Source organism: Panthera leo, chromosome A2, assembly GCF_018350215.1.
Source record: "Panthera leo isolate Ple1 chromosome A2, P.leo_Ple1_pat1.1, whole genome shotgun sequence".
In the NCBI taxonomy this organism is placed as follows: Eukaryota; Metazoa; Chordata; class Mammalia; order Carnivora; family Felidae; genus Panthera; species Panthera leo.
This window is the reverse complement of record NC_056680.1, coordinates 28,398,863-28,426,814: the sequence shown is the minus strand read 5'-3', so window position 1 is coordinate 28,426,814 and position 27,952 is coordinate 28,398,863. Positions and strand designations below refer to the sequence as shown.

The window sequence follows — 27,952 nt, the reverse complement described above, 5'->3', positions numbered from 1 at the left end:
TTGGAACATTGGGACTTGATTTTAATTATCATCTCTTACTAGTTTCAAGATGCCACTTAGGTAGATGAAGCTTCTTGCAGCGTAAAAGGTTTTTAATATAAATTTTCTTCACTAATGACTTACAGCCGATTTAGGATATCACCTTTCGTCATAGAGCTCCCCCCAGCCAATGTAGAAAGGAGTTATTCAGGCTCTTTTCATTATTTCCTAAGTAGTATTAGTAACCACACTATGGAAAGGCTACTTAAACGTCATTTTCCTGTTTTTGCCCAGGATTATGTTAATTCTGTGTCCTCATATTAGTGATCTGTTGGTGACCTCAGTTCCATCAGACACAGTAAACAGTTGACACTTGAACAATACAGGATTGGGGCACGGTCCCCCCTGCACAGTCGTAAATTCATTTATAACTTTTGACCCCATCCCCACCCCCAGACTTCACTCCTGATAGCCTACTGTTGACCAGAAGTCTTACCAATGACATAAACAGTAGATTAACACATATTTTGTATGTTATATGTATTATTTACTGTATTCTTACAATGAAGTCAATTAAGGAAAAGAAAATGTTAAGAATACCATGAGGAAGAGAAAATACATTTATAGTACTGTGCTCTATGGGAAAAAAAACACATATAAGTGGACCTGTGTAGTTCTAACCTGTGTTATTCAAGGGCCACCTGTAATTACCTCTTTGACAGTTGGTCAGATTTGTTTTTGTTTTTAAAAATTTTTTTTTAATGTTTATTTATTTTTGAAACAGAGAGACAGAGCATGAAGAGGGGAGGGTCAGAGAGAGGGAGACACAGAATCTGAAACAGGCTCCAGGCTCTGAGCTGTCAGCACAGAGCTCGACGCGGGGCTTTTACTCACGGACCGCGAGATCATGACCTGAGCCGAAGTCGGCTGCCCAACCAACTGAGCCACCCAGGCGCCCCAACAGTTGGTCAGATTTGTAAGACTTCTTTTTCTTAAAAGCAGATTTTACATATGATAGTAGAGGAAAGCACTTTAGCATTACAAAGAAGAAAGCACAAAAATAGAACTGACTGAGAACCCATAAGAAAGAACCAGAGCAGGCACTGAGTGAAGGCTGTCATCGCACCTTCTGTTGCTCTTTCCTCCCCATGTCAGTGTCAGTCCTTGTTTTGAAGGAGACTCAATGGGAATCTGTCAATCACTCCTTAAGCTGGGTCACAGCTTGTGCATAGTCTGATTGGCTGCCTCCTCATTCTTCAGAGCACCCGATAAAATAGAGTAAATCCCATTGGTGAGTGAAATTGATGAGGAAAGAGATACAATTATTGTGCAGTATTTGTTGGGAATTTCAAGAGTAATAAAAACAGAGTTTGGAGGAAGACTATGTGAAATACTGAGTATCTGTATCAGATTGTGGAATTCATTTACCAAGGAGGTTAGCTGCCAGCTTTCTGCAAGAAAAAAGTCCAAATTAGTTCGATTATTTTAATAATTATTATTTAACATGTGCTAAGTGCACATAGTTCACATGATATCAGAATGCACCATGGAAGAAACTGAAGTTGCTATTGGATTTAATTAATCTCTCAAGTTAATTGCCAATATGGGCCACATTTCTTACATGAGTAAAATTGGAGTGTGAGAAAAGATAATGTCCCTCCCTCGTTAAGCTGTCCATGGTAGATTTACAGGGCGACAGTGAGGCCCATTCAGGCTTAGTTTTGATAGCTTTTATTACTGACAGCGTAGAGTAAGTGGTGATCCATCCTTTCATTACAAGACTCAACCCAAAAGCTATGGCACAAACACAACCACCTCTAGCAGGGAGGTTTCAAATAGCTGTTTGTAGTTTGATACTCAGCTTGTCCTATTTTTTTTTTCTGTAAGCCCCAGACTTCTTTTGTTCTTCCGAAGTGTGGAGCATGGCGGTATAGGGCACTGCCTGACACCTGCCAAGAAGGGCAGCCCTTGTAACTGCAGCCTTCCCCAGAGTAGGATTCAGTTAGTGACTTCTGTCAATGAGGGGAGTTTGTAGATCTTAGGAACTTCCCTTCACACAGTTATGTAACTGGCATGTGACTCCCACCACCAGCTTGTGCTTGTCAGGCACTGTGGATGGGGACTTTTAAAATGGCTGAGTCCCACGTCGGCTCAGGTCATGATCTCACTGTTTATGGGTTCGAGCCCCACATCAGGCTCTGTGCTGACAGCTCGGAGCCTGGAGCCTTCTTCAGTTTCTGTGTCTCCCTCTCTCTCTGCCCCTCCTCCACTTATGCTCTCTCTTTCTCTCTCTCTCTCAAAAATAAATAAGCATAAACAAAGTTGTTTTTTTTTTTTTTAATGGCTGACATATTGTTGATAGCCTGCAAAAACTGGAACACCATTTATATCCTGTCTTTCCATCAATGTTTGCTTCTGTGGAGCTTTAGGTTGGGTTCCCTAGAAGCAGAGCTTGAGATGAGGATTGCTGTGCAGGACATTTATTTAAGCAGGCCTCTTGGGAAAAACCAGGAAGGGAGTAAGGGAATTAGGACAGGATAGGGGAAGAAGCTACCAAAGATGTGGTTTCTAATGAAGTTAGCCTGATCACATGGGGAGCTCTGGAGTATGAATCATAACATAGTCCGTCCCATTTTGAGGCAAGGGAGCAGGCTTTTGTATCTTCCCTTTGCATTAATCAGTCATTAACTATGGACCCTGAGGGGATGGTGAGTATGGTGGTGTATCTCTTAGGCATCTCTGGGTGAGGAGATTCTAATCACACAAGGGCAGTCCCATTGGAGAAGATTGATGGCAGTACCTGCAGGGAGGAATGGGCTACTGAACAGGTAAAAAGCAGACCACAGGGTTCTGTGGGACATCGCAACCCCTGCTAAGTGTAGGGAACATATTCTGTAGTGGAATAGGACATCTGCGTGCACAAGGGAACACAAGTTCCCTTCAATCTTCAAAATTCGGTGGCAGAGTCAGAATGCATTGTAACTATAGATTGTTAATTTTGTGCCCCGATTCGGTTTTTAATAAGAGACCAAGAACTGATAGGGTGGAAATTAAGTAGTACCTTTTTTGGCTTTCCGCAAAATGAAGTAGCTATCAAATAGACCTTCACCTGAGAAAAAGAAGATGACACTTCTTAACCCCACTGAACCTAATTAATCTTTCGCCCCTCTGCAGATTTTTAGTAAAATGTTGTTAATGCCTGTAAAGGTAATTAAAGATGACAGATGAAAAAAAAAATGATTGTACTCTCATGCCAAAGAGGAAGTGAGGTATGCAAAGTGTCTGGGAGCTACAAAATACAGCCTCTTGTTACATCAAATGACAGGGCCTGGGTCTGTGATGTAAACACATTATTGCAAATGTCAGTGCACAGAGAATTGTTTGGACAGACTGCAAAGATGATTACTAAAGAAATAGAAAAAGCAATAAAATATAGAACAACACCCCTTCATTGGCCAAGTTATAATTCAAACGTGTTATCGCTATGAATGAACCATTTCCTATGCAGACTTAACTTTTCTTAGATAGGCTTCTTCAGTAAGACAGCAAGATAAAAGAAGCAACATTTGATATTAAAATATTAAGTACATTAATGTAAATCATAAAACTTTGATATCTCAAATTGCAAAGGATACATTCCAAGGTTCATATCTCTCGCCCTTCCTCCCTTGCACTCTTCTTTCCTATCAAAAATATCAATAGCTTGCTACAATAAATCCAATTATGAAACTTCTCACTGCATAGGTTTCAGAGTTTAGCCATGTATATATTTGTATAAATAGATATTTTCTGGAGGGTGGAGTAGAAACACTTTATTCGCTCTGTATTTCATGTATTTTTTACTAAAGCTTCGACTCTACTAAATTATTCCTGAAAGATTCAATCTAAAGAGAAATTTTGTGTATATTTTATTTAAAAAGGCAATGCATTTCTTTGAATAAAATTAGTTGTAAAAAAAAAATATTAGGACTTTTTCCCTCCGATCTGTTGTTGTTTCTTTGGTGCCTTCTTTTGATTTCTCATGTAAATTTTTTTGTCAGAAAGGAAATTTTAGACACAAAAGTTGGTAATGGTCCATTATATAAAACTGAAGTGTCAACTGTCAACTCTAAAATATTTGTAACCTTGGGTTCATGAAAAATTTAAAATGTCATGAGGACTTTTGTTGTTCAGCATTTGCTGTGGTCGTGGACAATGCTATTGTCTTGGTAAAAATTATCTATCTATCTATCTATCTATCTATCTATCTATCTAGTAGGTTCCATGCTCAACATGGATCTCAGGACCCTGAGATCAAGAGTCACACGCTCTTACTGAGCCAGCCCAGCACCCTTCACGGTAGAATAATTTTTAAAACATTCTGGTTCAGTTTTTTGTTGACAAAAGAAAAAAAAATTCTCTAAAGATAGTGCTTGAAATTGCCTTCTGGTTGTTTTTTTGGAGGGTTAAAATCATATTAAATTATTTTTGTTATTACTAAATCCATGTAAGAAGAAGTTTCCAAACCAAAATTATACTGTTAACCCTGGCTTGTTTGAGTAAAACTGTTTTACAAACTCTCTTTGCCATTTGAATATTCACCAAGGCCTTTATTTTCAAATGTGACTTTAGACAGTTTTTATTTTCCAAAGGGTTGTCGTAACCAGAGTGGAAACTGCTCTTGCCACAGCTTACTGCTTTCGTCCATGCACTCTCTTGTTCCATTGCCTTTCTCTGTTGGCTCTTCTCCTTTATGCACTCATATTCTAGACTTTTTAGGATGAGTTAGGGTGGGTATGAATGTGGCTGGTAAGGAGGAGGGGCATTCCCATTTCTTGGTCCTTTAGTTGAAGGTAGACTTGCTAAGAACCCACATTTGAAGCAACCTACGCAGCAGTTTTAAATGACTAACTTGACGATGTGTCCCATGCCCTGTCCCAGGGTGCTCTGCACACATTCTGTCCTTCATTCCTCACATCAGCTGTAGGTGACACATGCACTATTGCTGGATTTCAGTCTAGGAAACCAAAATTCATAGAAGTCAAGCTACTGTGCCACACAGTGTGCTCTGAAAAAGCTTCTTTTTGTGATTGAGGAACCAGTATTAACAAATAGGCATCAGTATTAACAAAATGTCATCTTTAACTACATACTGATAGTTTATTTAAGGAACCTTTGGTGTCACTTATAGAAACTCTTTAGCTCTTTGTTAAGGTGAGGCGTGTTCATCATCAGTACCTTCACAACTATCAGTTATCTCTGTCATCATCGCTATCATTGTCACCATCATGTCACCATCATTGGCACCATCACATCGCCATCATCACCATCACTATCCTCACCATCATCACAATCACATCACTGTCGCCATCGTCGTCATCACCTTCACCATCACATCACCATCATTATATCTCACATCAGCATCATCACCACCACCCTCACCATCATCATCACCGTCACATCACTGTCATCATCCCATCACCATCATTGTCACCATCATATCAGTATCATCACCATCACCCCATCACCAGCATCACTGTCACATCACCATCATTGTCATCATCCCATCACCATCATTGTCACCACATCACCATCATCACCATCACTCACCACCTCCTCTTCCTCCTTCTCCTCTCTACTATTTAAAACAAATTTTTAATGTTTATTTATTTTTGAGAGAGAACATGCACAAGAGGGGGAGGGGGAAAGAGAGAGGGAGTCACAAAATCCAAAGCAGGCTCCAGGCTCTGAGCTGTCAGCACAGAGCCTGATGTGGGGCTCAAACCCACAAACCGTGAGATCATGACCTGAGCTGAAGTCGGATGCTTAACCAACTGAGCCACCCAGGTGCCCCTCCTATCTACTATTTATTGACTGTCTCTTATATGGCAACCCTCAGATGGTTGCTTTACCTTTCACAAGTTTGTTCTCTAATTCTGCTGAATTTGATAAAAACATTTTCTGATGTGGGCAAGTATCCCATCTACACCTGATCACATAAAAATAATGGAGAAATCATGTGCTTAGGAGTTGGACACATCTGAGTTAGTAATTCTAATCATAATCAAGTTGGATAACATATCTGAGTTTCAGTTTCTTCACCTGTCCCATAGGCTAAATAATTCCTATCTTGTAGTTTCTAGAGAGAATTAAATGGGAGGGCAAATATATCAAATGTTGGGCTCTATGCTGCAAACACAGTACCCACCCTGGAAAAGTTGGTTTCTCTCCCTCTCCTAAGTACCTCTCATATAGAGAGGAAATGACAGGAGGCATAGATAATTGACAAATGGAATTGTATAATGAAGAAAAATCTTAATTGTGTATTTAATGTTACATTTCTCATTCACCTATGTTTGAAATCATACTTGTATGCCTAATGTGCTTCTATCATTTAATTTTCTTAACAACTCTGCCCTAGGCAGTAGGGAGCTCCTGATTTTCTGAAGAGTAGGAATCAGATTCTCTTTTCCATCTGCTGATCTATATGGATTTTATTGATAGATTTTTTGCCTTCTGGCCAATTGAGAATCCAAATCCAAGCAAGAGATTAGAGGAAGGGAGGATAGTGAGGTTAGGATAGTAGTTGCCCTCAATTTGTCCTTTTGGGGCCACTTGGAGTGGTTGTGTCCCTCTACTGGCAGTGATGGTTAGTTTTAAGATTAACATCTTCATCAAGCTTCTTCCTTCCTTTCCCTACTTCTTTCCCTTTCTCCCTTTTGGCATAAGGATGATGACAGCTCCAGAGTATTGAATAGCCCTTACAGTTTGCCTGCATACTACCCACATTTTTGTAAATAGCCCCCCCCCCCTTTTTTAGGCCCTCCTCAATTAGTTTTAATTTGAGTGTATCCTTTGTGTCCTGTTAGGATCCTGATTGGTAGAACAGGGGACAGTTTTTGAAACTGCTTGTACATACCAGGCACACTGTTTATTTGGGATGGTTTAGATAGATGCTGATAGAGTAGATCAGAGAGCTAAAGATACTTAAGCCATCCTTGCTATTACCACTATTATATTCTATGTTATCAGTCTCAACTAATGTTAAGCCATTCCCTTTCACTATGGACATACTCTATACTTGAGCTCTTTGATTTGTACACTATTCATGTAGCTCTAATACTAGGCTTTGCCCTCCTTTAGGATAGGGACCATTTTATTCATCTTTGTGTCCTCAGTACAAGTACACCACTATGCTTTAGTGTGTACTTAGTCCAGCCATAATTTAATAATCTATCCAACTACTTCTAAGGATGAGCATGAATTGAAGTATACAAGTACACAGGCAGAAAACATTTTGATTCTTTATGTTAGCTTCCATAAAAACCTCAAACAATATATTGTTGATGTGTTATATCTGTAAACATTATACAAATGGATACGTATGACTGTATGTCTTTTCTTTAGCACCTGCTATAGGAGAAAAATTGGATAGAAGCCTGGAAGGCGTGGGCAATTATAACATTTCAGTAGTATATACCGATCTGTTTATAATTTGAAATAATACAGAACATTTTTTTCTCTGCTGGCTTTTTTACTTATTTAAATTTGTTCTTAAGTGTTCTCAATTACTGGATATTGATGTTTTTTACTTTAAAAGCCAGATTGCAGATACTCTGGTAATAGTTTTTTACCTTTTAATTAATGATACGCACTGGAGAAATCAGTATGAAAGTAGTCCTATCTTTGGCTTTTAAGGGGCATAAATACAGTGTAGTAGTGAAATGCATATTATAATTGAATATTAGAATTATCAGCATTTTTCAAATGAAAGCTCTCATCACTAATATTTTGATAGACTTCAATATCAGGATTAAAAACTGGTAGTGCTTGGTCAATTCAATGGCTGTCTTTTAAAGTCTAATTTGTAAAAGAGTAAGAATTCAGCTAACTTTTAAATTAGGGTGAATTTCTTAATCTTACAAAGGGATAGCAGTGTGGTATTTCCCTTCACATTTATACATTACATCTTTGCACATTGTAAATGGCTATCATTCATCTGAATATACAGACAACTGGTATGAGTCCCTTGAGAGCGACCCTTGCTGTAGACTGATATGGATTTCTTTTGGGAGAATTTATATACAATAAATTATTTATATAAAAACTTAAAGCCCTTCTCCCATGCTTTAGGTATGTATATGTATATGTATATATATATATATATATATATATATATATATATATATATATACATATATATATATACACACACACACACACACACACATACATGCATGTATACACATGTATGTGCAAAGACACACACACATATCACTGGCAAAATGCCACAAGCAATCAAAATTGGTCTATGTTTGATAGGAGAGGACTACAACCAAACCCTTTCCAGCAGCATCCTTGATGCATCAGGTCTGGAGACAGTGAGGACAACGGAGGTAGAATAGGACCAAGACAGAGTTAAAGGATATCCTGGGAACAGGTGTGGAGTGTTGGTAAGCCATGAAAGGGATTCTGGTCTCTCCAGTTACTTTCTGCCAACTGTAAGAAGGAGTGTAAAGGAGGACATTGAGCCTGAGAGAAGGAGAGGTTATTGGAGGAATGGGCACTGGAGGTTAGGGTCTAAGATTTGCTTTCAATGATTGATGAAGATACAAGGCAATCACAAAGGAAACAATACCTAGATTAGGAATTGTTCCCCTCAACAACCAGTAAATCTGGATTAAAAAAAAAAAGAAAACCTTAAATTTGGAAATAATTATAGATTGATAGGAGCTATCAAAGAAATGTATAGGGAAGGTCTGGGTACCCTTTATCCATCCCCGATGTTGACATTTTGCTTCACTATAGTACAATGTAAACCGCAGGAGACTGACCCTGGTACAATCCATAGAGCTTATTCAGGTCACCAGTGTGTGTGTGTGTGTGTGTGTCTAAGCAATTTTATCACCTATGTAGCTTCATGAAATCACCAACACAAATCACTTACCTGTACCATCATAAGAACTCACACTTTCCACTTCTTTATAGCCATACTCATCCAGTCCCCCCATCCCTAACGACTAATCTGTTCTTGATCTCTATAATTGTCATATTTCATGAATATTATATAAAAGCGACCATGTAGTATATATCCTTTTGAGATTGGCTTTTTAAAAATTGCTGATTAATATTCCATGTTACCGATGTACTGAAGTTTGTTTAACCATTTACCTATTGAAGGACATTTGGATAATTTCTAGTTTTTGTCTATTACAAATAAGCTGCTGTGAACATTCATGTACAAGTTTCTGTGTGAAAATGTTTCCATTTATTTAGGGCAAATGCCTACCAGTATAGTTTAGGTCACATAATAAGTCAGTTTTTTGTTTTAAAAGGAATCCCCAAACTTTCTTCCAGATTAGGCATAGCATTGTACATTTTCACCAGCAATGTGTGACTGATCACTTTCTCTGCATCCTCACCAGCCTTTGATGTTATCATTCTTTTTGTTTTAGGCATCGTGTAGTGATAACTTATTATGATTTTAAATTGTATTTTTTAAAAAAAATGTTTATTCATTTTTGAGAGAGGGAGAGAGAGTGCAAGCAGGGGAGGGGCACAGAGAGAGGGAGACAGAGGATCGGAAGCAGGTTCCAGGCTCTGTGCTGACAGCAGAGAGCCTGATGTGGGGCTCCAACCCACAAACTGTGAGATAATGACCTGAGCCGAAGTTGGATGCTTAACATATGGAGCCACCCAGGTGCCCCTTAAATTGTATTTTTCTGAAAGATAATGATGTTGAATGTCTTTTCATGTGGTTGCCACTGCATATGTTCTTTGGTGAAATGTCTTCTTGTGTCTTTTGCCCATTTTCAAATTGGATGTTGTTTTGTTTTGTTTTGTTTTGCTGTTGAGTTTTGAGAATTCTTTATATAGTCTACATACTTTTCCTTTGTAAGATACATAGTATGGTTGGTCCAGAGCTTCACTGCTGCTGTTGTACGTCAGCTTGAGATCGGTGCCCCGTGGTGGGACTGAGGCTCCCCATTAAGTTTCGATGGGGCTTCCCTTTTCTGGTTGGTCTGAGACAGCAGGCTCTTTCTTTTGGTGTTTTGGGGTTGCAGGCCTCTCTGGAACTCAGCTAAGGGTATATGGGAGATAAACAGAAAACTAGGGATTCACCGTGTTGTTCTCCTTGAAGTTCTGAGGTCCTTAGCCAGTCTGCCTTCTTTTTTTTCCAGGTTTTAGAGTTCTTTTTATCATTTTTTGTTGAATAATATCCAGGATGTTTAGCTTTATTTAGAGTGAAAAATGATAGAGCAGAGAAAATTGAGGCCACGCCATCTTTTTCTGGAACCACCTTGTAGAGTTGATACTTAGGAAGTGATTTTATCTCAAACAGCAAGAGGATTGATTTTCTTGGAGATGTTATCAGACAATATGAGAGCATTGAAAGCTTTTAACCTGTTAATGTTTTACTATTGTGTCTTAAGTGGCCCTTGCATTATGGTGACCTGTAAGATTAAAAGCTTATAGGTGATTGTCCCTAATGTCAGTGCTTTAAAGTATTTTCATTAGTCTGAGACACAGGTGTTGCATGAACTGTTTGATGCATTGCCCAGATCCTCCTTCAGGAGCTAAGGAGTCATTACCCCACCTCTCCCAGAGGCAGGCACCTCTTTCATGAGGTAGCCTGTCTGTAGTGACTTATCACTGGAGGGTGTAAAGCCCTCTGCCCTTTCCTCCCAACACAAGATACCCCATCTTCGTTAATCCCCACAAGCTACGATTGGGACTTCCCCATCGACCGATGCTGCTTCCTTTCTCTCCCTCCCTTTCCTTTCACAGATGTTGACCTAAAAGCATTCCTTTCAAACCTCCTTCAAACTAAATATGTGAAGACTCTGGATCACGGGAAACCTAACCTGCCTAAAACTCATTTGCAGGTTTTTTACTGTTTTTCCTAAATGTAATTGCCCATTGTAAAGAGATCCAGTTCTCCTAGATTATTTTATTCATTTATTTGTTTGGTTATTTTTTTTTAAATGACTTGATAGCCATTCTAGCTGATAATTCTATTTGTTTTCAAAATCTTCACTGAGGAGGATAAAAACCTGGGATGGTAGGCATTTCTCTCCAGGTTTTGAAATCTATGTAACCTGAGAACCCTGGCTTACGATCCTTTTAGATTTCTTGGGACCATCTGCTTTTATGAAAAACCATCACCAAACATAGCCAGTTTTGTAGATTCTTGTTTCAGAAAGTTTACACAAGGCTGCAATGACATCTTCTGCAATTGCTGTTAATATGTTTAATTCTTGCATGCTACGTGTATGCTTCCTGGCACTGTGTTCTCTACCTGGTGCTCCAGTCTGAGTTTCTTCACTTAATTTGGATGTTTAGACATGATGGTGGCAGTGCCATTATCTTTAAGCTTTTTTTTTCCTTAGCCACCAGCTGATCGCAGTGTGTAAACAGTAGTTTGCACATTACTCAGTGATATACACCTCCCACCAAGAACTGGTTACTCTTCACATGGCTCCTGATTTATTTCCCACCGTGCCTCTAAATTAACTACACGAGAGCTTCTCTGCTCTCTCAAGTCTCTCCTCTGCTTGTTCATTTAGAATTTTCCCTACCTCAATTATTGTGAGCCATGGAAGAAACTTAAATAAGGCTGGTGCATCTTTTTAAAAAAGATATTATATATTTGACTTTGTTCAATCAATGTGTACCTAAAGTCACTAGGAAATTGAATTTTTGTAAGCCTAATAAAAATGTAACTGCATTAGAAAAGCTTACCATTCCTGTGGAGAGTCTTTCCTTAAAGGTACATGATACTCCTTTAATTTGTGTTTAAATCAGACTTTACCTGTATCCGGGTCTTGAAAATATTTGTGTGAAAGTGAGCCGGGTCCATTTTCATCTATCTTTCTGACCTATAGTTGAGATGGTGCAAATAGAGAGTAGGAAGGGGATTAATAAAAGTAGACTTTAATAAAATTAAGGACATTTGTTTTTCTCAGAGGCTACTGGATACCTGCTTATTGATAACAGCCTCCAAGAAAATGATGTAATGTTGAGAGACATTTATTGACAGTGCATCCTCAAAATCTGTTAACACTACCAGTTTATTAAAAGTCGTATAAGTATGTGTTCTAAATATTTATTCAACATATTTCCCTGATGCTACATGTAATACCCCTTAAAAAGTGTTCCTCCTCTGGGGCACCTGGGTGGCTCAGTCGGTTAAGCGTCCAACTTTGGCTCAGGTCATGATCTCACGGTTCATGAGTTAAAACCCCACTCTGTTCTGACAGCTCAGAGCCTGGGGCCTGCTTTGGATTCTGTGTCTCCCTCTCTCTCTGCCCCTCCCCTGCTCATACTCTGTCTCCCTCTGTCTCAAAAATAAATAAAAACATTAAAAAAAAAAAAAAAGTGTTCCTCTTCAGAAACCTCCTGTGCTCTATCCAGAGTATATCCCTGGAAAATGGTAGTTCACCTTATGGGTTAATGTTCCGTTCGGTTGTGTGACTTGTTCCAGGTCTCTTCGTGGGTATGAACATCATGGGGACAGTCTGGAAAGTTGACTTGCTAAAAATGTAAGCATTTCATGACAGGGCATGTTCCTCGATCATTTTCAGCCTGGGTTTTTTCATCAGCAAAATAGGTCAAGTCATAGGTCTCTCCTAGAGGTCATGTGATGAGATTTAATTCAGTTGAGAGTACTTTGTGGTCTTTACCATAATCAGACACAGGCTATTTTTTCTGAGTTTCAAGATATGCCTTCTGAAAATACAATTACAACAATACTGTTCCTTTGCCCAGTGCTACCCAGGTTGGGGAAACCCTTCCATACATTTCTCTCTGGAGCTTCATGATTGCCATGCTCAGAAAGCTTAGTTTTGTCCTTAATCTTTATATATATATATATATATATATATATATATATATATATATATATATATATTTTTTTTTTTTTTTTTTTTTTTTTTTTTACCCCCTTCCCAGAAGAGAAAACTGAAAGCTGAGGGTCCACCCACACGGTTAAGAACTCATGCTAGATTGCATGTTCAATAAGTGTCAAGCCCAGGGCTAGAACCAGGCACTCTGACTACTTGTCACTTCTAGTAGGGTCAAACACTCAATACTACCATACCAGAACCAAGCAGCTAATGGAAACAAGTGACATATGAACCTACTGGGAGAGGCGGGGACACTGGTGACCCCGAGAAAAGCACACACAACGGACCGGGCAGTGCGGTGTCACCACTTGGCTCCCATCAGCTGATGCCAAGAGGGGTTTTGGGTCTCCTGTGCTAAGATCTGATAAGATGTTTTTGTTTGTTTAAAGAGAAGCCAGAAACTCAGGTTTTTATGTAAAAGTACTGACACCTGGAAAGAACGAAACAAAGACATAGACAAACACTCAGGTGGTCCCAGTTTTTATTCTTGCGTGTTGTAATCTGTGGCCTTGAGATATCCCTTTTCCCTGCATCAATTAGATGCTGAGTGAAGGAGATTGTAAGGTGCCCGAGGGCAGGGAAAAGCCAAGTTTATTGTTGGGGTCGTAAAGTCTGGCAAGGGGCCTGGTATTACACAGTTGCTAGCACATACCTTTAAACGGACACATAATGAATGTTGGCAACAGACCAAAGCGTTCCCACAGAATGCGTCTTGAGACCCAGGCCAGCACACAGGTCAGCAGCGCGTCTTCTGTTCCACTCCCAAACACTGGGAAGCACGTCATAAATATTCAGGCAGGTAGTTCGGGGTGCCTGCGTGGCTCAGTCGGTTAAGCGTCCGACTTCGGCTCAGGTCATGATCTCGCTGTTAGTGAGTTCGAGCCCCGTGTCGGGCTCTGTGCTGACCGCTCAGAGCCTGGAGCCTGTTTCAGATTCTGTGTCTCCCTCTCTCTCTGACCCTCCCCCGTTCATGCTCTGTCTCTCTCTGTCCCAAAAGTAAATAAACGTTAAAAAAAAAAATTCAGGCAGGTAGTAATTTCTATTATTGTTTCTGATATGGAAATTTTAGGAGATACACAATTAGGGTGAAATCTTTATCTGTTTCTTGAATTACTGAAAAATAATTAATCACATTAAATACAGATATATGCCAGACACTTTAATTAAGTTAATTTCAACGTTTTCTGTACCATAAATTTCAGGCAGAGTGCTGTGTGAAAATTATAACTCTGGTCAAAGGAATCTCCATTCGAATGTGCCCCATACTAAGTGTAAGTTTGCTTTTGTGAGAACATTTCAGGGAACCTCTACTTATTATAAAGAAGGGGGAAAATGCCATATGGCACTTCAGTTGGATGTTGATTATATATATGTATGTGTGTTGTCATGGATTCAAACACATAATTCTAGAATGTTTAGGAGTAGTTTACCAACTGTACTTTGGATGTCAAAAGTGTTCATGGCCAACCCCCTTATTTTACTTTAAACAATAAAATATAAGCAGTGATAATTAGGTTGGGTCTTCATAACAGCAACAAAAGGCCACAGTTAAGTCCAAAAATCATAAACGTGGTTGATAGGAGCTGTGATTATTTGTCCTATCTGTGACTGGTTTCAAAAGGTAGAACTCTGGTTTAATATTTAAAAAAAAACATTTTTAATGTTTATTTACTTTTGAGAGAGACAGAGAGAGACTGAGGCGTGAGCGGGGGAGGGGCAAAGAGAGGAGGCACAGAATCTAAAGCAGGCTTCAGTCTCTGAGCTGCCAGCACAGAGCCCGACGTGGGGCTCGAACTCACAGACCGCGAGATCATGATCTGAGCCGAAGTCTGACTCCTAACCGACTGAGCCACCCAGGCACCCCTCTGGTTTAATATTAAATCTCATATTTTAGCCCACCTTTGGAACATGGCACTGTTCCCATTTTAATTGAGGAGATTAACAGCTAGAGAAGCCCATTCCCACACACATGCCTGGCACCACACCATGCATCCAGTCTTTGGGTAACCTGTTGAAAGCACAACAGAGCAATTTACCTCCAGCTTTTCCACTGTACAGTGGAACTTGAAGCAGACTTCAAGTTCTGCTTCACAAGTAAATAACTTGCCAACTTTGAATTAGCAATAAACAGCAACTCAAGATCTGTAGGGTTTCTGAGCAAGTCAGAAGTGGTGCTTGGAATGATTACATTCCTAAGCCCACAATTATCACAGCTCAGAACTAATTTTTATGCCTTAAATAAAACCAAAAGAATCGACACAAAGCACTTCATTTTCTGGGAAGGTTAAATTAAAATTAAAATGTTCGCCTGAAAGTCATCCTCTTTAAAATGCATTTCCTACGAATCACTTACCTGAGGAAGGAGTGACGACTGTAATTTCAATTTTTCAGCTGGAAATCCCTTTACTCCCTACAATAGATATAGAGGGGCCACTAGTATTTATTCCTTTTTTATGTATATTTTTAAAGTGTGATAGAATAAAAAATTATTCTGCAAGGCAGGTCTTTCAGGTGTACAGATTGTACACGCTTACACAATGTGGTAGTGTATTTACCCAACTGGGTAGCAGAGAGTGCCTGACACTGAAACAGAATATTCCAGAGAGACCTAAAGTAGGCAGTGAGTAATAGCCAGAGGAGCACCTTGGATTATGTCACATGTATCCTGCAGAGTCCAGGAGCTTCTGTAGCTCTCTTTGAAACATTCTACAGAACATCCAGGTCAGGGGCTGGGAGAGAGACAGACCACTGGGACAGATGTCGTGCAGGCACCCGGCTTCTGCTTCAGGTGAAGCTAAGAGGAAGGAGAGGCGAATCTCCCTCCCCTGCTTTGGTAGCTCAGATGTTTTGGGGCCGGTGGGAATTTTATTTGAGATTTACATTAACTTTCATGTGGTAGGCGTCTAGCAAGTTACCTTGTTGACCTTCCAGACAGCAGATGTAGTAAACTGTTTTCCCATAGGCTCTATCTAGCATGAGTGCCTTTAAAAAAAATTCTAAACATTTAAAAATGTCAATTTCTAGATTACCTTTAAAAATTGGAAAATCTGGCAACACTGCACTATTATTATGCCCTGCTGATATTCCAGAGCTGAGCCAGGGGTGTGTGGTTTAGATGGGGTACTTGTCCCCCGCTTAGCAATGCATGTATGCTCACCCCGCATGCCTGGCTTCACTCATTTTCTCATCTGTCTGGCTTCACAGTACTTCTGAGTTTGCAGTGGCTGTTGGGCAAGCTTGCTAGAGTGATTTGATCAATTTGTTTCTCTCCTGGTCTCCAGCCTTAGATTCCCAACTGCTTAATGGACACATTTTAATCTCACTGTTCCTCTAGCTCCTGGCTCAACATGTCTGAGGCCAAAATCTTTCCCATTACCTTAGTGCTCAATGGTACTTTAAGCATTGATCTATATTATCTCATTTAATTTTCTAAAAAGGAAGTATATGCATTTCTCTTGCAAATGGGGAAACTGATGCTAGAAGCAGAAAGCAAATTTAAGGTAGTCTGATTTAAAATTAATATTGGCTCATTACTGTTTCGGGAGGATAAGGGACTATGTCATACATTTTCTTTCCTATTTTTTTTTTTTTCTTTCTTGCAATGTGCTTAGAAAAGTATCAGCTTAATGAAATGTGTAATGCACTTGGCGATTATATTGTTGCCTCTTCCCCTATATTCTCCATCCTTTAAGACAGACAAAGTGTCTATAGGCACTGTTAGGATGATAATTCCCCATTTCCACAAGGAAAGTATCCTAGCCCCAATCACAATTCAGAATAGTCTGGATCAGTGCCACCCAAATGAAATACAATGAGAGTCATATACATAATGGAAAAAATAACTTCATTAAAAAGGTAAAAAGAAAGAGGTGGCATTAATTTTAATAATATATTTTATTGAACCCAATATGCAAAAAATATTATCATTTCAATATATAATCAATATTTAAAAATTATTGGGAAATATTTTACATTCTTTTTGGGGGATACTAAGTCCTCGAATTCTGTACATATTTAGTACAACACACCTCAGTTCAGACTAGTAACATTTCAGTCGCTAACTGAACACATGTGGTTTCTGGCTACATGATGGAAAGCCCCTAGCCTTACATATGGAAGGAGTGTAAGGCAGAGGGATATGGTTCCTGTGGTGGCTGAGGCATAACTCAAAATTCCTAAGCCCTGGTTCAGATCTCCTTTTGCAACTGATGCTATGAGCCTTGGGAGGTGCAAAGAAAGAGAGTTTTCGGATGAATTATTTATTCTTTTTTTTTTTTTTTTAATGGCTACAGCTGCTCTATGTTTGGTAGACTAAAGCGTTGGTATAATTTTAGTATTTCTTTCCTGCTTTTAGTGCAAATCTAGAGTTTTAATGGAGGGAGTTAGGATATGATTACACAGGAAAGTGTTTTCTCTCCCAGGATAGTTCACATTCCCTTGCCAGCCTGAGGTGAGATCCTAAGTGCAAATCAATTCACTTCTAGAAGAATTTCCCTTTTGCCTCCCATTAGGGATAGTGAGTGAACACACAGGAAGGACATGTCGCGTTGTTGGGAGTAGGAGAGCTCCAGTGAAGAAGAAACTGAAGAACGATGCAGTAAAGTGGGCATTAAAGGTGCTAAACAGGTGTCAGCACCAGAATGGAGAGCCTGACTCCGGAATGGAAGTTCGTCCTGCTGAAGCAGTAGTAACTGTGATTTGTGACATCCAGAGATGCAGACTAAAGGCAATCGATTACGTATGGCCTGTTACTACTTTGTGAAAACTAGCCCCGAATTGTTTTATTCTTAGTGTTTTTTCCAGGAAAGCAAGATTTCTTTTGCTACCTTTTTTCACGGAGATAGAGGCAGAAAAACTGAACGGTTCCAGTGAGCGTGAATTTCTAGCTAGTCTACTGATTTGAATTTCAAGTCACAATGATATGGTCATAAAAATTTGCCCTGGGCACATCTCTGGCAGATCTTAGCCGCAAAACATGTTTTAACGCCACATGATGAGATTTAATGGCTTTTGCATCGTGGGTTGGGCGCTTTATCAGGGAAATGAAGTAATTCCATTTAGATTCTTTTCCTATGCTGGAAGCTATCTCAGTTTCCCTCATTAAAATGCCAAAAAGTGCTGCCTAAACATATGCTCTGAGCTTCAGTTGTTCTGCAGTCTGTTATTATTTTTATTCTTTACAGAACACCCAGGTACTTGTGATACATTTCTGATATAGGAGAGGCTGCACCCCCTTGAGCTTTCGTTTAATGCAGATGCATTCAGTGCAAATGGAGGGTATGGTGCCAAGTGGGCAGTTCCTGCCAGGTGCAGGAATAGATTTTAAGAAGTTAGTCATGGCCACAGTTTGACACGCTTCCCAGTTGTCCTGTCACAAAGCCCTGTGGTTTTTTGCCTTCCTTGTGGCTGACAGCGTGGGTAGAGCTGTTGAATATAGAAAGGGGGACACAACCTTAGAAGCGAATGAGCTCCCAAATGGTTCTGAGGTTGGCATTCTCCCGAAGAGAGCAATCGCCATTTGTTCATTTATGTAGCTAATTCTGATCCCCTGAAATGATATTAAAAAAAAAAAAAAGGTATAACATACGTACATACAGTAAATGTTTATGAAGTATGCTAATCTTAAGTATGCAGATTGATGTTATCTTTATATATGTGTATCTCTGTGCAACCAACATCTAGACCAAGGTACACAAGACTTTGGAGCATTCCAGCAGGTTCCTTTGTGCCCCTTTCAAATGTTTTCCAAATACACTTCCTCAGGAGGTAACTGCTATCTGATGTTAACATCAATTACTGTCACCTGTTCTTGAACTTCATTTAAATGGAATCACACAGCCTCTCGCCTCTCCTTTCCAGTTTCTTTCAATGAATATATGTGTAAGATTCATCCATACGTTTGGGAGTGCCCACAGTTCATTCCTTTTCTTTTTCTTTTGATTTTTTTTAGTGTTTGTTTATTTTTGAGACAGAGAGAGACAGAGTGTGAATGGAGGAGGGACAGAGAGAGACAGGGAGACACAGAATCCAAAGTAGGCTCCAGGCTCTGAGCGGTCAGCACAGAGCCCGACGTGGGGCTCGAACTCACGGACTGTGAAACCATGACCTGAGCCGAAGTCCGATGCTTTAACTGACTGAGCCACCCAGGAGCCCCATGTTCATTCCATTTCATTTTCATGGAGTATTTTATTACATGAAGATACTGCATGTTGCCAATCCATGCTTCTGTTCATGAATGAGCATTTGGATTGCTTCCAGTTGTTCTGAAATTCTGTTTTGGTCCGGATTCGACCACGTGTGGGACACTAAAGACGTTCGTACTTGTCCGGGGAGCTGGAGCACAGAGATGCTCTCGGTCCGTCTCCTGTAGGTGTGTCTTCTGCCCTCATTGATCTGTGCACTTGCTTCATCCTTCACCTCACCCTTCCCTCTTTCTCTAGTGCACCATGGGCCAGGCATTACTGCTGCTCTGTTATGGTAAAGTCTGACTTGTTTCTCTCCAAAACCCTGGGAGAATTACTACCACAGGTTTTACAAGGAGAAACTAAGGCTTTAGTAAGTTAAATGGTGTCCCTAAAATCACACAGCATATTAATGGCAGACCAAGGATTCAAACCTAGATTTTGTGACTCATACCATATTCTCAATCACTACATATACTGACCAAGACCGGGTCCTTAGTATCTGTGAGGAACTGACATCTTTGAGATGGAACACAATTTTGTCCATTCTCTTAGCCCATGACTAAAAATCAGCTGTAATTCTTAAAATGTCAGAACCTGTCATTCCCTGGCTTTAAACCCTCAGTGGCTCTGCTTGTCATTAATATATAGTCACCATGGCCTGCACAGCTCCCGCCCGATCTGTTCCTGTCTCCCTCCCTGACCTTATCTCCCATCTATCAGACCTTCCTCAGGTTACATCGAACTTCCTCCCTTCTTGAACAAGCTAGCCTTGTTCCTGTCATTGGGCCTTTGAGCTTTGCCATTTCTTCTACCCAGAATGCTCTTCAGATCTTTGCATGTCTGGCTTCTCCTTGTCATTCAGCTCTCAGCTCAAATGTCACCTTCGCAAGGAGTCCTTCTCTGACCACCATTAGGAACGACCTATCACGTTGCCTTACTTTACTTCCTTCCTAACACTTACTGTTCCAAACTTAATTTGTTCATCTGATGGATCACTTATTTATTGTCTGTGTTTCTCAGCTGTCTTGTTCACGGAGAGATCCTCAGCTTCTGGAAAAGTGCCTGGCTCTTAGTAGGTGCTCAACAGGTATTGATTGAATGAACAAAGGGTTGGGTAAATGGGCATTTCCAAGATTTCTGGTGCTCTGCAGACTATTTCATTATGTATTTGATAAAGAAAGAAAATCTTATTTCAAAAATGTGACCTTACAGGTTGAAAGGTCCAATCGGCATGTGATGAAATGAAGGGGATAAGGAGGTGGGCACATTATTAATTTTATGTGTGGAAACATGATCACAATCGCAGAAATTGACTTCTGGCACTGAAGCAATTTCCCAAATGTCAGAACTAACCATAAGGTCCTAGAAAGTGGTTCTTCTCTTATTGTCATTGCTTACTGTTTGTTTACTGCTCGTTGTGAAATACTAGAATGGGGAAACTATCTCACGTATCCCGCCTGGAGCATAGCATGTGACACAAATCATAACAATTAACACATGCTTCTATACCGAGGCTTAAGAATAAGAAATGCCACAAGAAAAGCATGTGTAGATGCTGTCTAATCACCACCCCTCCATTCTATTGTGACAAGCCTCGGAACCATTAATGATCCTTTATTCAGCTCAGTGCATGGGATTAACACAGATACCTTTAGTAACGAGCTGCTTCTTATCTGTGACGGCCACTTTGCCATTTGTAAGGCTGCAGGCCAATTCAGTAAATTCGGTCACTGTCCTCCTAGCTGTTTCTGAAGTTGTAGGAAGTTTTTAATTTAAATGTCTTCAGTTCGTTGGTGTAGATTAAAATTCCTAGGCCCCAAGCAAACTTTGTCAGAGGGACTTGCAGCTCAATGCTCCTCAAATATTGCATTCCAGGCACCCTAGAGCATGCACAGAGGTGTGTGTGTGTGTGTGTGTGTGTGTGTGTGTGTGTGTGTGTGTGTGTGATGGGCAGGGCTGGGACACTTGTGCCCTGTGGAGGCTAGAAAAGCCACGTTAGGAGCAATGCAAGCAGGCAGTTTGGGCAAGGAGTGGTGAAGGATTGTGTGTCCCTGCTAGCCTTGGCAGAATTTCTTATTACCCCACATCAGATTGCATCCCTTGCCTCTGATGTCTGTATGTTCATCTTTTTCCTCCCACCTCAGGCTTTTATTGATGCTTCCACCTCCAGGCAGTGCACAAACGCAAACTTCTGTTTACTATCTTGAGTAATGATATTAATTCCAATGCCCAGGGATAATGTATCGCTTATTAAACACTGTAGCAATAACCATTAGATGGTGATTCAAAGAGAAAGGAAACAGAGTAGAAAAGCATCCCTAGTCCCCTCAGCAAACATGATCAGCATTGAACAAAAGCAGAGTTTTCCTGGACAACAGTGGGTAGCGTTAAGAGCCTCCATGACTGACATACAGTATAATCTTTGAAGAGTAAACTTCACATCCGTAACCTGAGAATAATAATTGAACCTGCCTGCCTGCGTCCTCGCGACGGTGAAATGAGATATACGGAGAGCCGTCAAGAGAGTGTCTCCGATGTAGTAGGAACTTGATTAAAGTTTTTTTTTTTTTAGATAATTTATTGTCAAGTTAGCTAACATATAGTGTGTGCAGTGTGCTCTTCGTTTGGGGGGTAGATTCTCGTGATTCATCGCTTACATCCAGTGCTCATCCCAACAAGTGCCCTCCTCGATGCCCATCACCCATTTTCCCCTCTCCTGTGCTCCACCCTCCATCAATCCTTAGTTTGTTCTCTGCATTTAAGAGTCTCTTATGGTTTGCCTCCCTCCCTCTCTGTTTGATTAAGGGTTTTTGTAATAAGACCTCTTAGTAGGAAGTGTGTTGTTATTGCATGTGGCATATGCTGTCCCCACACAATGTAACAAACCCTGTGAAGACACTTTAAAATACAAACAGTTCCTTCCACTGCTCATGGGTATGTAAACTAAAGATTTCAGTAGAAAAACTCATGTTGTTTCTATGTGATAACCGAATTATCTTAAATTCCTTTAAGAAAGTCACACCCATTTACAAACACTTTTATCAGGGATCACTTAGAATCATGATTATATTCCCAAGGATGTGCTGAACTTTGTTGAGATTCTCTTCAGTGTACTCAGTTTTATAAAGAAAGCCTCCTTTCTAGAAAGTTGTATTGAACCAGGAGACTTAAAACGCAAAATGTAGAGGGATTGAATGCAAACAAATGTGTCAGCCTTTCCCCATCCACCTTGTCAAGGTTGAACATTCTTGAACAAGCCTCCGTGTTTCCAGTCCATGCTGTGCCCCTCCTCCTTCATGTTAGTTCGTTATTTGTCGGAAGATTCTTCTCCCTTCTTTGTGGCTGGTCCACACTCCCTTACCCTTAGGATCTCAGGTAGGGTATTATATCCCCTGGAGAGCCTCTTGATACCGCCCCTCCGCGCCTTCACCTCCCCGCCCCAGATCTGCTCCATACTTGGTTTTGTGCTTCCATTGCTCCTAGAATCCCTTCATTTTACTTTGTCCTCTTGTACCTAATTATTCTTAATTTTTTTTTTTTTAATATTTAGTTTTGAGGCAGCAGTGGGCAGCTTAGGGGGAGAGTGAGACACAGAATCTGAAGCAGGCTCCAGGCTCCGAGCTGTCAGCGCGGAGCCCGATGTGGAGCGCGGACCTGTGAGCCACAAGATCGTGACTTGAGCCTAAGTGGGACTCCTAACCAACTGAATCACACTGGTGCCCCTCGTACTTAATTATTCATAATTATTATGTTTAATGCCTATCCTCCTCACTAGATTATCAAGGTAGGCATTCCTGTGTTCAGCACTGTTACACAGTCCTTGGTACATGTTAGGTGTTTTGACAAATGTAGTGAGTAGCACTTACGCTTTATGTAAATTTTTCTTTTGTGTTGCACGTAACTAAATGGTTAAAAACTTAGATTATATTCTTCTCTTGTGTTATAATAGTTCTCACCCACTACAGTTAAAGTTTGCCTTTCGTACCATTGAAATGATCATGTGCTGCTTTTATGTAAAGGTTACAATTTAATAGCATTTCAACCAACAAGCTTTTGATTTTTAAAGAAGTCATTATGTAATACATTGGTACGATAGTACAAGGTGACATTCCCTTTCTCTCTAAGATGCCTTAAGTCTTCAAAGCACATCACACAATTTCATAAATGGTGAAGATATTGATTTTAAAATCCTGATGGAAAAGAAGGCAGAGCCTTATGTTTGAATGCTGAGTTACAATCAGATATAGTAAATCACCAAGAACAAAGGATGGTTACTTCAATACCCAGAATTAGGAAGCTGGAAGAGACCGTGAAAGACCCATTTTCAATTCCCTTGTCTTTTTGAAGAATCACACCTCCTGGAAAACCTTTGGTCCTTGCCTGATTGTTTCTAAGCTGCACTGTGAACTTACTAATATGAATCTATAAAATAATTTTAGCTTTATGCCCTTGTTTAGGATTTGGGGAGATATCAAAATGACCAAGACCTCTAAGAACTAATGAGTAAGTGCCTGTGGAGAACTTAGAACATTTCTAGGTACATACCAATGGTATAATATATGTCAGCTGCTCTTGCTGTGATGTTGGTAAGATTTCTGGCTCTAATGTGTGGTGAAGCCATTTCTCAGATGAGTCTGTGAGGTGGAGCTTGCAATGCGCCCAGATACCCAAATTTGGTTTGAGAAAAATTTGAAGTATCTGACGCCATCAAAATGGCAATATCTAGTAGTTAACAACAGAGAAAATTGAGATTCAGGAGCCTAATCAGGCAGAAAGCTCTATTGTTGGGCACTAAGCAATTCAATCAATCTTATTAACCACTCTTTCTACTTTGAGGTATTGGCTTCACAATTTTTTTTTCTGCTTGCCTGTTCCCCAAATTTAATTGAAAAATGTATATGCCAGTATTCACAAATGAGGATGTAAGTGGAATTAAAGCAATTTTTAAAAAAGGGCAAGATTTAATCCGCCCCCAGCACACTCTGAATCTGGTAGGCTAGAGCAGAGGCAGGTGGAATAAAGAATAATGTAATACATGACTGGTTTTGGTAGTGATGTTCATTCAGTGGTTTTTGAAGTGTGGGCCCTAGAATGTCAGGAATAGTATCAATATGGTAGGTTGACTAAAGGCCCCTCAAACATGTCCACATCCTTATCCCCAGACTGTTATCTTATATGGCAGAAGAGACTTTTCCATGTGAGTAAGTTAAGGATTTTGAGATGAAGAGATTAACTGAGATGATCTGGATGGGCCCAATATGGGCCCTTGGAAAGAGGGAGACAGGAGTTAGTAGTAAGAGTTGTGATAACGTAAAGAAGAGGTTGGAGATACAAGAAAGGGGTCATGGGCCAAGGAATGCAGGGGCTTCTAGAAGCTGTAGGAAGCAAGGAATAGATTCTCCCTTGCAGCCTTCTCGAAAGAGCCTGCCCTGATGGCACCTTGATGTTAGTTAGCCCCTTAAGACCTATTTTGGATTTCTGACCTCCAGAACTGTAAGGGAATACATTTGTGTTGTTTCAAGCCACTAAGTTTGTGGTAATTTGTTACACAGTGATAGGAAGCTAGTGCACCTAGGAATTTATTAAAAATGCAAATCTCAGAAATGCCATACCTCAGACTTGCCCAGTCAGAAACCCGGTGGGGGAGGGGAGACCAAATAATCTACCGTTTAAGGAGCCCTCTAGGTGGTTCTGGTGCACAGGAAAGGACCAGTAGTCTTTGGGAACTGCTTTTATAACACAGCAGATCTTGTGCTCCAGGGATGGAATACAGTTGTCTGCCTTAGGTTACATGCCTATTTTCCCAACCAATCACTACATATTTGTCACATGGCTTCCCCTGTGGCAAAAGGCACTGGGGCACTATGATTGACAGCATAACCAGGAATATATGAAAATTTGTGGAGTTCCTGGAAATTTTGTGAAAAACTTGTGGAAAGAGAATAATGGGACCAGAAGGAGGATGGCACAATTAGCTGGAGAGACAAAGCGAGAGCCATTCACAATAAGTTTATGACTTTAGTGGTCAGAGAGAAGGAAGAGCATTCTTGTGTGAAGGAAGAGTTTGTGCCAAGGCCCAGTAGTCAAAAAAATGCAGAATACATTTAGGATATGGCAAAAAGGGGGGGGGGTATAGCAACAGTATGGTACCTAAGGTAAGGGGAGGGGTGACAACTAGTGAAGATAAACTTGGAGGTCCTCAAGTGCCATGCCCATGAGTTTGCATTATGTTCTGGGGGGAGGGGGACACATACATTGGTTTTGAACAAAGAGACTTATGATGAACACGGGCTTTAGAAAGTTTGGGTTCTCACGTTTGCCAGAACATCACGTCTACTTCTCACTAGTACTGATCTCCGCCATCATATATGCATATTGAGTGCTGATTATGTGTCACTCTAGGGATTCTCCATGCATAGATTTTGTATCATTATGTGTTCAAGTGATGGTTTTTCCCTGTGGGAAACTTTAGCTTTCAAACTGTTAGATCCCCTACAGTAAGGAATACATTTACACACACACACACACACACACACACACACACCCTTTGTGAAACGATACCCACTCTTAATATGTGAGGTACATTCCATTCTCAAATCAATTCTATTTTAGTTTTTTAAAAAATTCTGCTTATAATTCCCTAAATTGATTTTTTGATCCATTATTGGGTTATATCATGTAGGTTGGAACATTCAATGAAAGGAGCAGTATGTTATTCATTTCTGTATCTTTATCTATCTATCTATCTATCTATCTATCTATCTATCTACCTACCCACCTACCTACTACCTACCTACCTACCTACCTACCTACCTACCTATCTGTCTGTCTGTCTATGAGTAAGGCTTTGCTGGGGATCAGACAGGAATGGGCAGGGACTATGCTGGGGGAGCATGGCCTGTATACCATGCCCAAACTGGTCTGAGTTCAGTGCTGGGGAACTCAGGGCTGGGTCTAGCTGGGATCTTCAACACAGAAGCAACCACTGAAGACAAGGATATTCTGGTTTTTGTTCGTGCAGGAAGCATAATGTGATTGGGGAGATGAACTTTACTGAAGAAAAGTGGGGAGCAAAGGTTTTAAAGGACTTGGATGAAATTGGGGTTGGGGGGAGAAATGGGGCCAGCAATGCATCTGGGGGACTATCAGTTCTTAGCACAGTTCTCTGCATATAATAGACCCCCGATAAGACTTAAATAGACCCCGCGATAAGATCTGTGAAATTTTGCCAGACCTCCAGACTTTCTTGATGCCATATGATAGTGCATTTCCCTGCCAAGTAGTGGATAACAGATTACCAAGATGCAGATACAAAGCTCTGAACATTTGGGTGGGCATATTGGGTGGATGGGGGAGGAATGAAGGGTCAGTAGAAGTAATGACACATCTTTCCTGTAATAAACATCAGAGCTGAAGAAGAACATGGGCAGATTGACTTCTAATCGTACTATACTGAAGGTCAGAACTGCTTTATATGAAATAAACTTTGCCCCATAAATTAGGTACGTATCACCCTGAGATGCTAAATCGGCAAAACTGGTGTCAAATGCAGAATGAGGAAAGCTGTCATGTTAGGATGTACAGAGAGTGTGAGTCTAGAAAGGGTATCAAGTAAGTGGTATTCTCTTTTCCTGAAATACCCAGGAGAGCCATGGACACTGGTTCCCTGTCTGCAGACCTGAGAGAGATGAAAGATGGTGTAGAAGAGCTTCCCTTTTGTAGCATTTTCCACCTTCTACAACTGATCATTTTCATCAGCTTGATAGTATGTTTTGTCATTGTAATTCCAGGTCTGAATTTTTTTGAGTTTTAATTATTTAAGTGATCTCTGCAGCCAACGTGGGGCTCAAACTCATGACCCTGAGATCAAGAGTAGCATGCTCTCCCAACTGAGCCAGCCAGGCATCCCCCCAGGTCTGAATTTTTTTTTAAGCCCAATATTATCCTTATTTGCATTACTGTTGTGGCTCTTGTCCTTTATAGGGTCTCATTTCTGTCTTCCAGTGTATGTTTGAAAAAACAAAATCAAGGAGAACAGGGCTTAAGAAACACCTCATTTATCCTGTGATAATTAAATTAACAAAACAACTATGTGATTATTAGTTATTGGGTTATAGTACATAATATTTGTATATTAGGTTTTTTCACATAACGTATGTACTATAACCCAATGACTAATAATCATATAGTTTGTATATTAGGTTTTTCCACAAAAATCTTGGTTTTCATCCCCGCTTTGATGGTCTCCACACCATACATTCCCTCCATGTGCCAGTTGCCGATCTGTAGAATGGAGAGGAATTATATCTTCTCCACTGAATGTTGCACTTTTGCAGAGATCAAATGACCCAATGTACAGGGAAGAGCTTTTTTTTATTGCAGTGTTTTGTCCTGAAGATGTATCATGTTTTATTGGATGTAGTGGCTGTTGACAGCCCTGTGCTGAGGTGGATTCAGAGGCCAAGCCTGGGCTCCATTAGACAAAGTACTGTTCAAGATTTGGACCTGTCTGCCATGAGTGTAAGCTTTAGGAGTGGTGAGCTTATATGTCACATGCTTACCATTGTTGAGCAATGCATTTGAGTGGCCATCACCTCTTTATCCATCTGTACCAGACTCCAGTTAGGCCCCTCTCCAGATCTGTCTGTTTGCTGATGCGTGCTGCTCTCACAGTGATTGAGCCACACCACTACTGCTGCCTGTAATGGCCCAAGGTTGTTAACAATGACTGCTCCCAAGCCCTCATGCATTGGGTAGATATCATCTGTCCCCTCTCTTCCCCTCTGTCATTCACATGGCCTCTTTTAGAAGTTGGGCCCGGGATATATGACAACTATTTTTGCTTGAGAACAGTGGTGGCCATCTCTGAAGTGTCTCCTGTTTCTGCTTTTCTACCTTTCCTTC

General features: G+C 40.3%; 1 protein-coding gene across 4 annotated transcripts in view; it reads left to right on the top strand.

Annotated features, from left to right (window-relative positions):
- Nucleotides 1-27,952, top strand: part of FHIT (fragile histidine triad diadenosine triphosphatase) — a 1,408,202-nt gene that overhangs the window by 204,281 nt on the left and 1,175,969 nt on the right. The window lies entirely within an intron of this gene.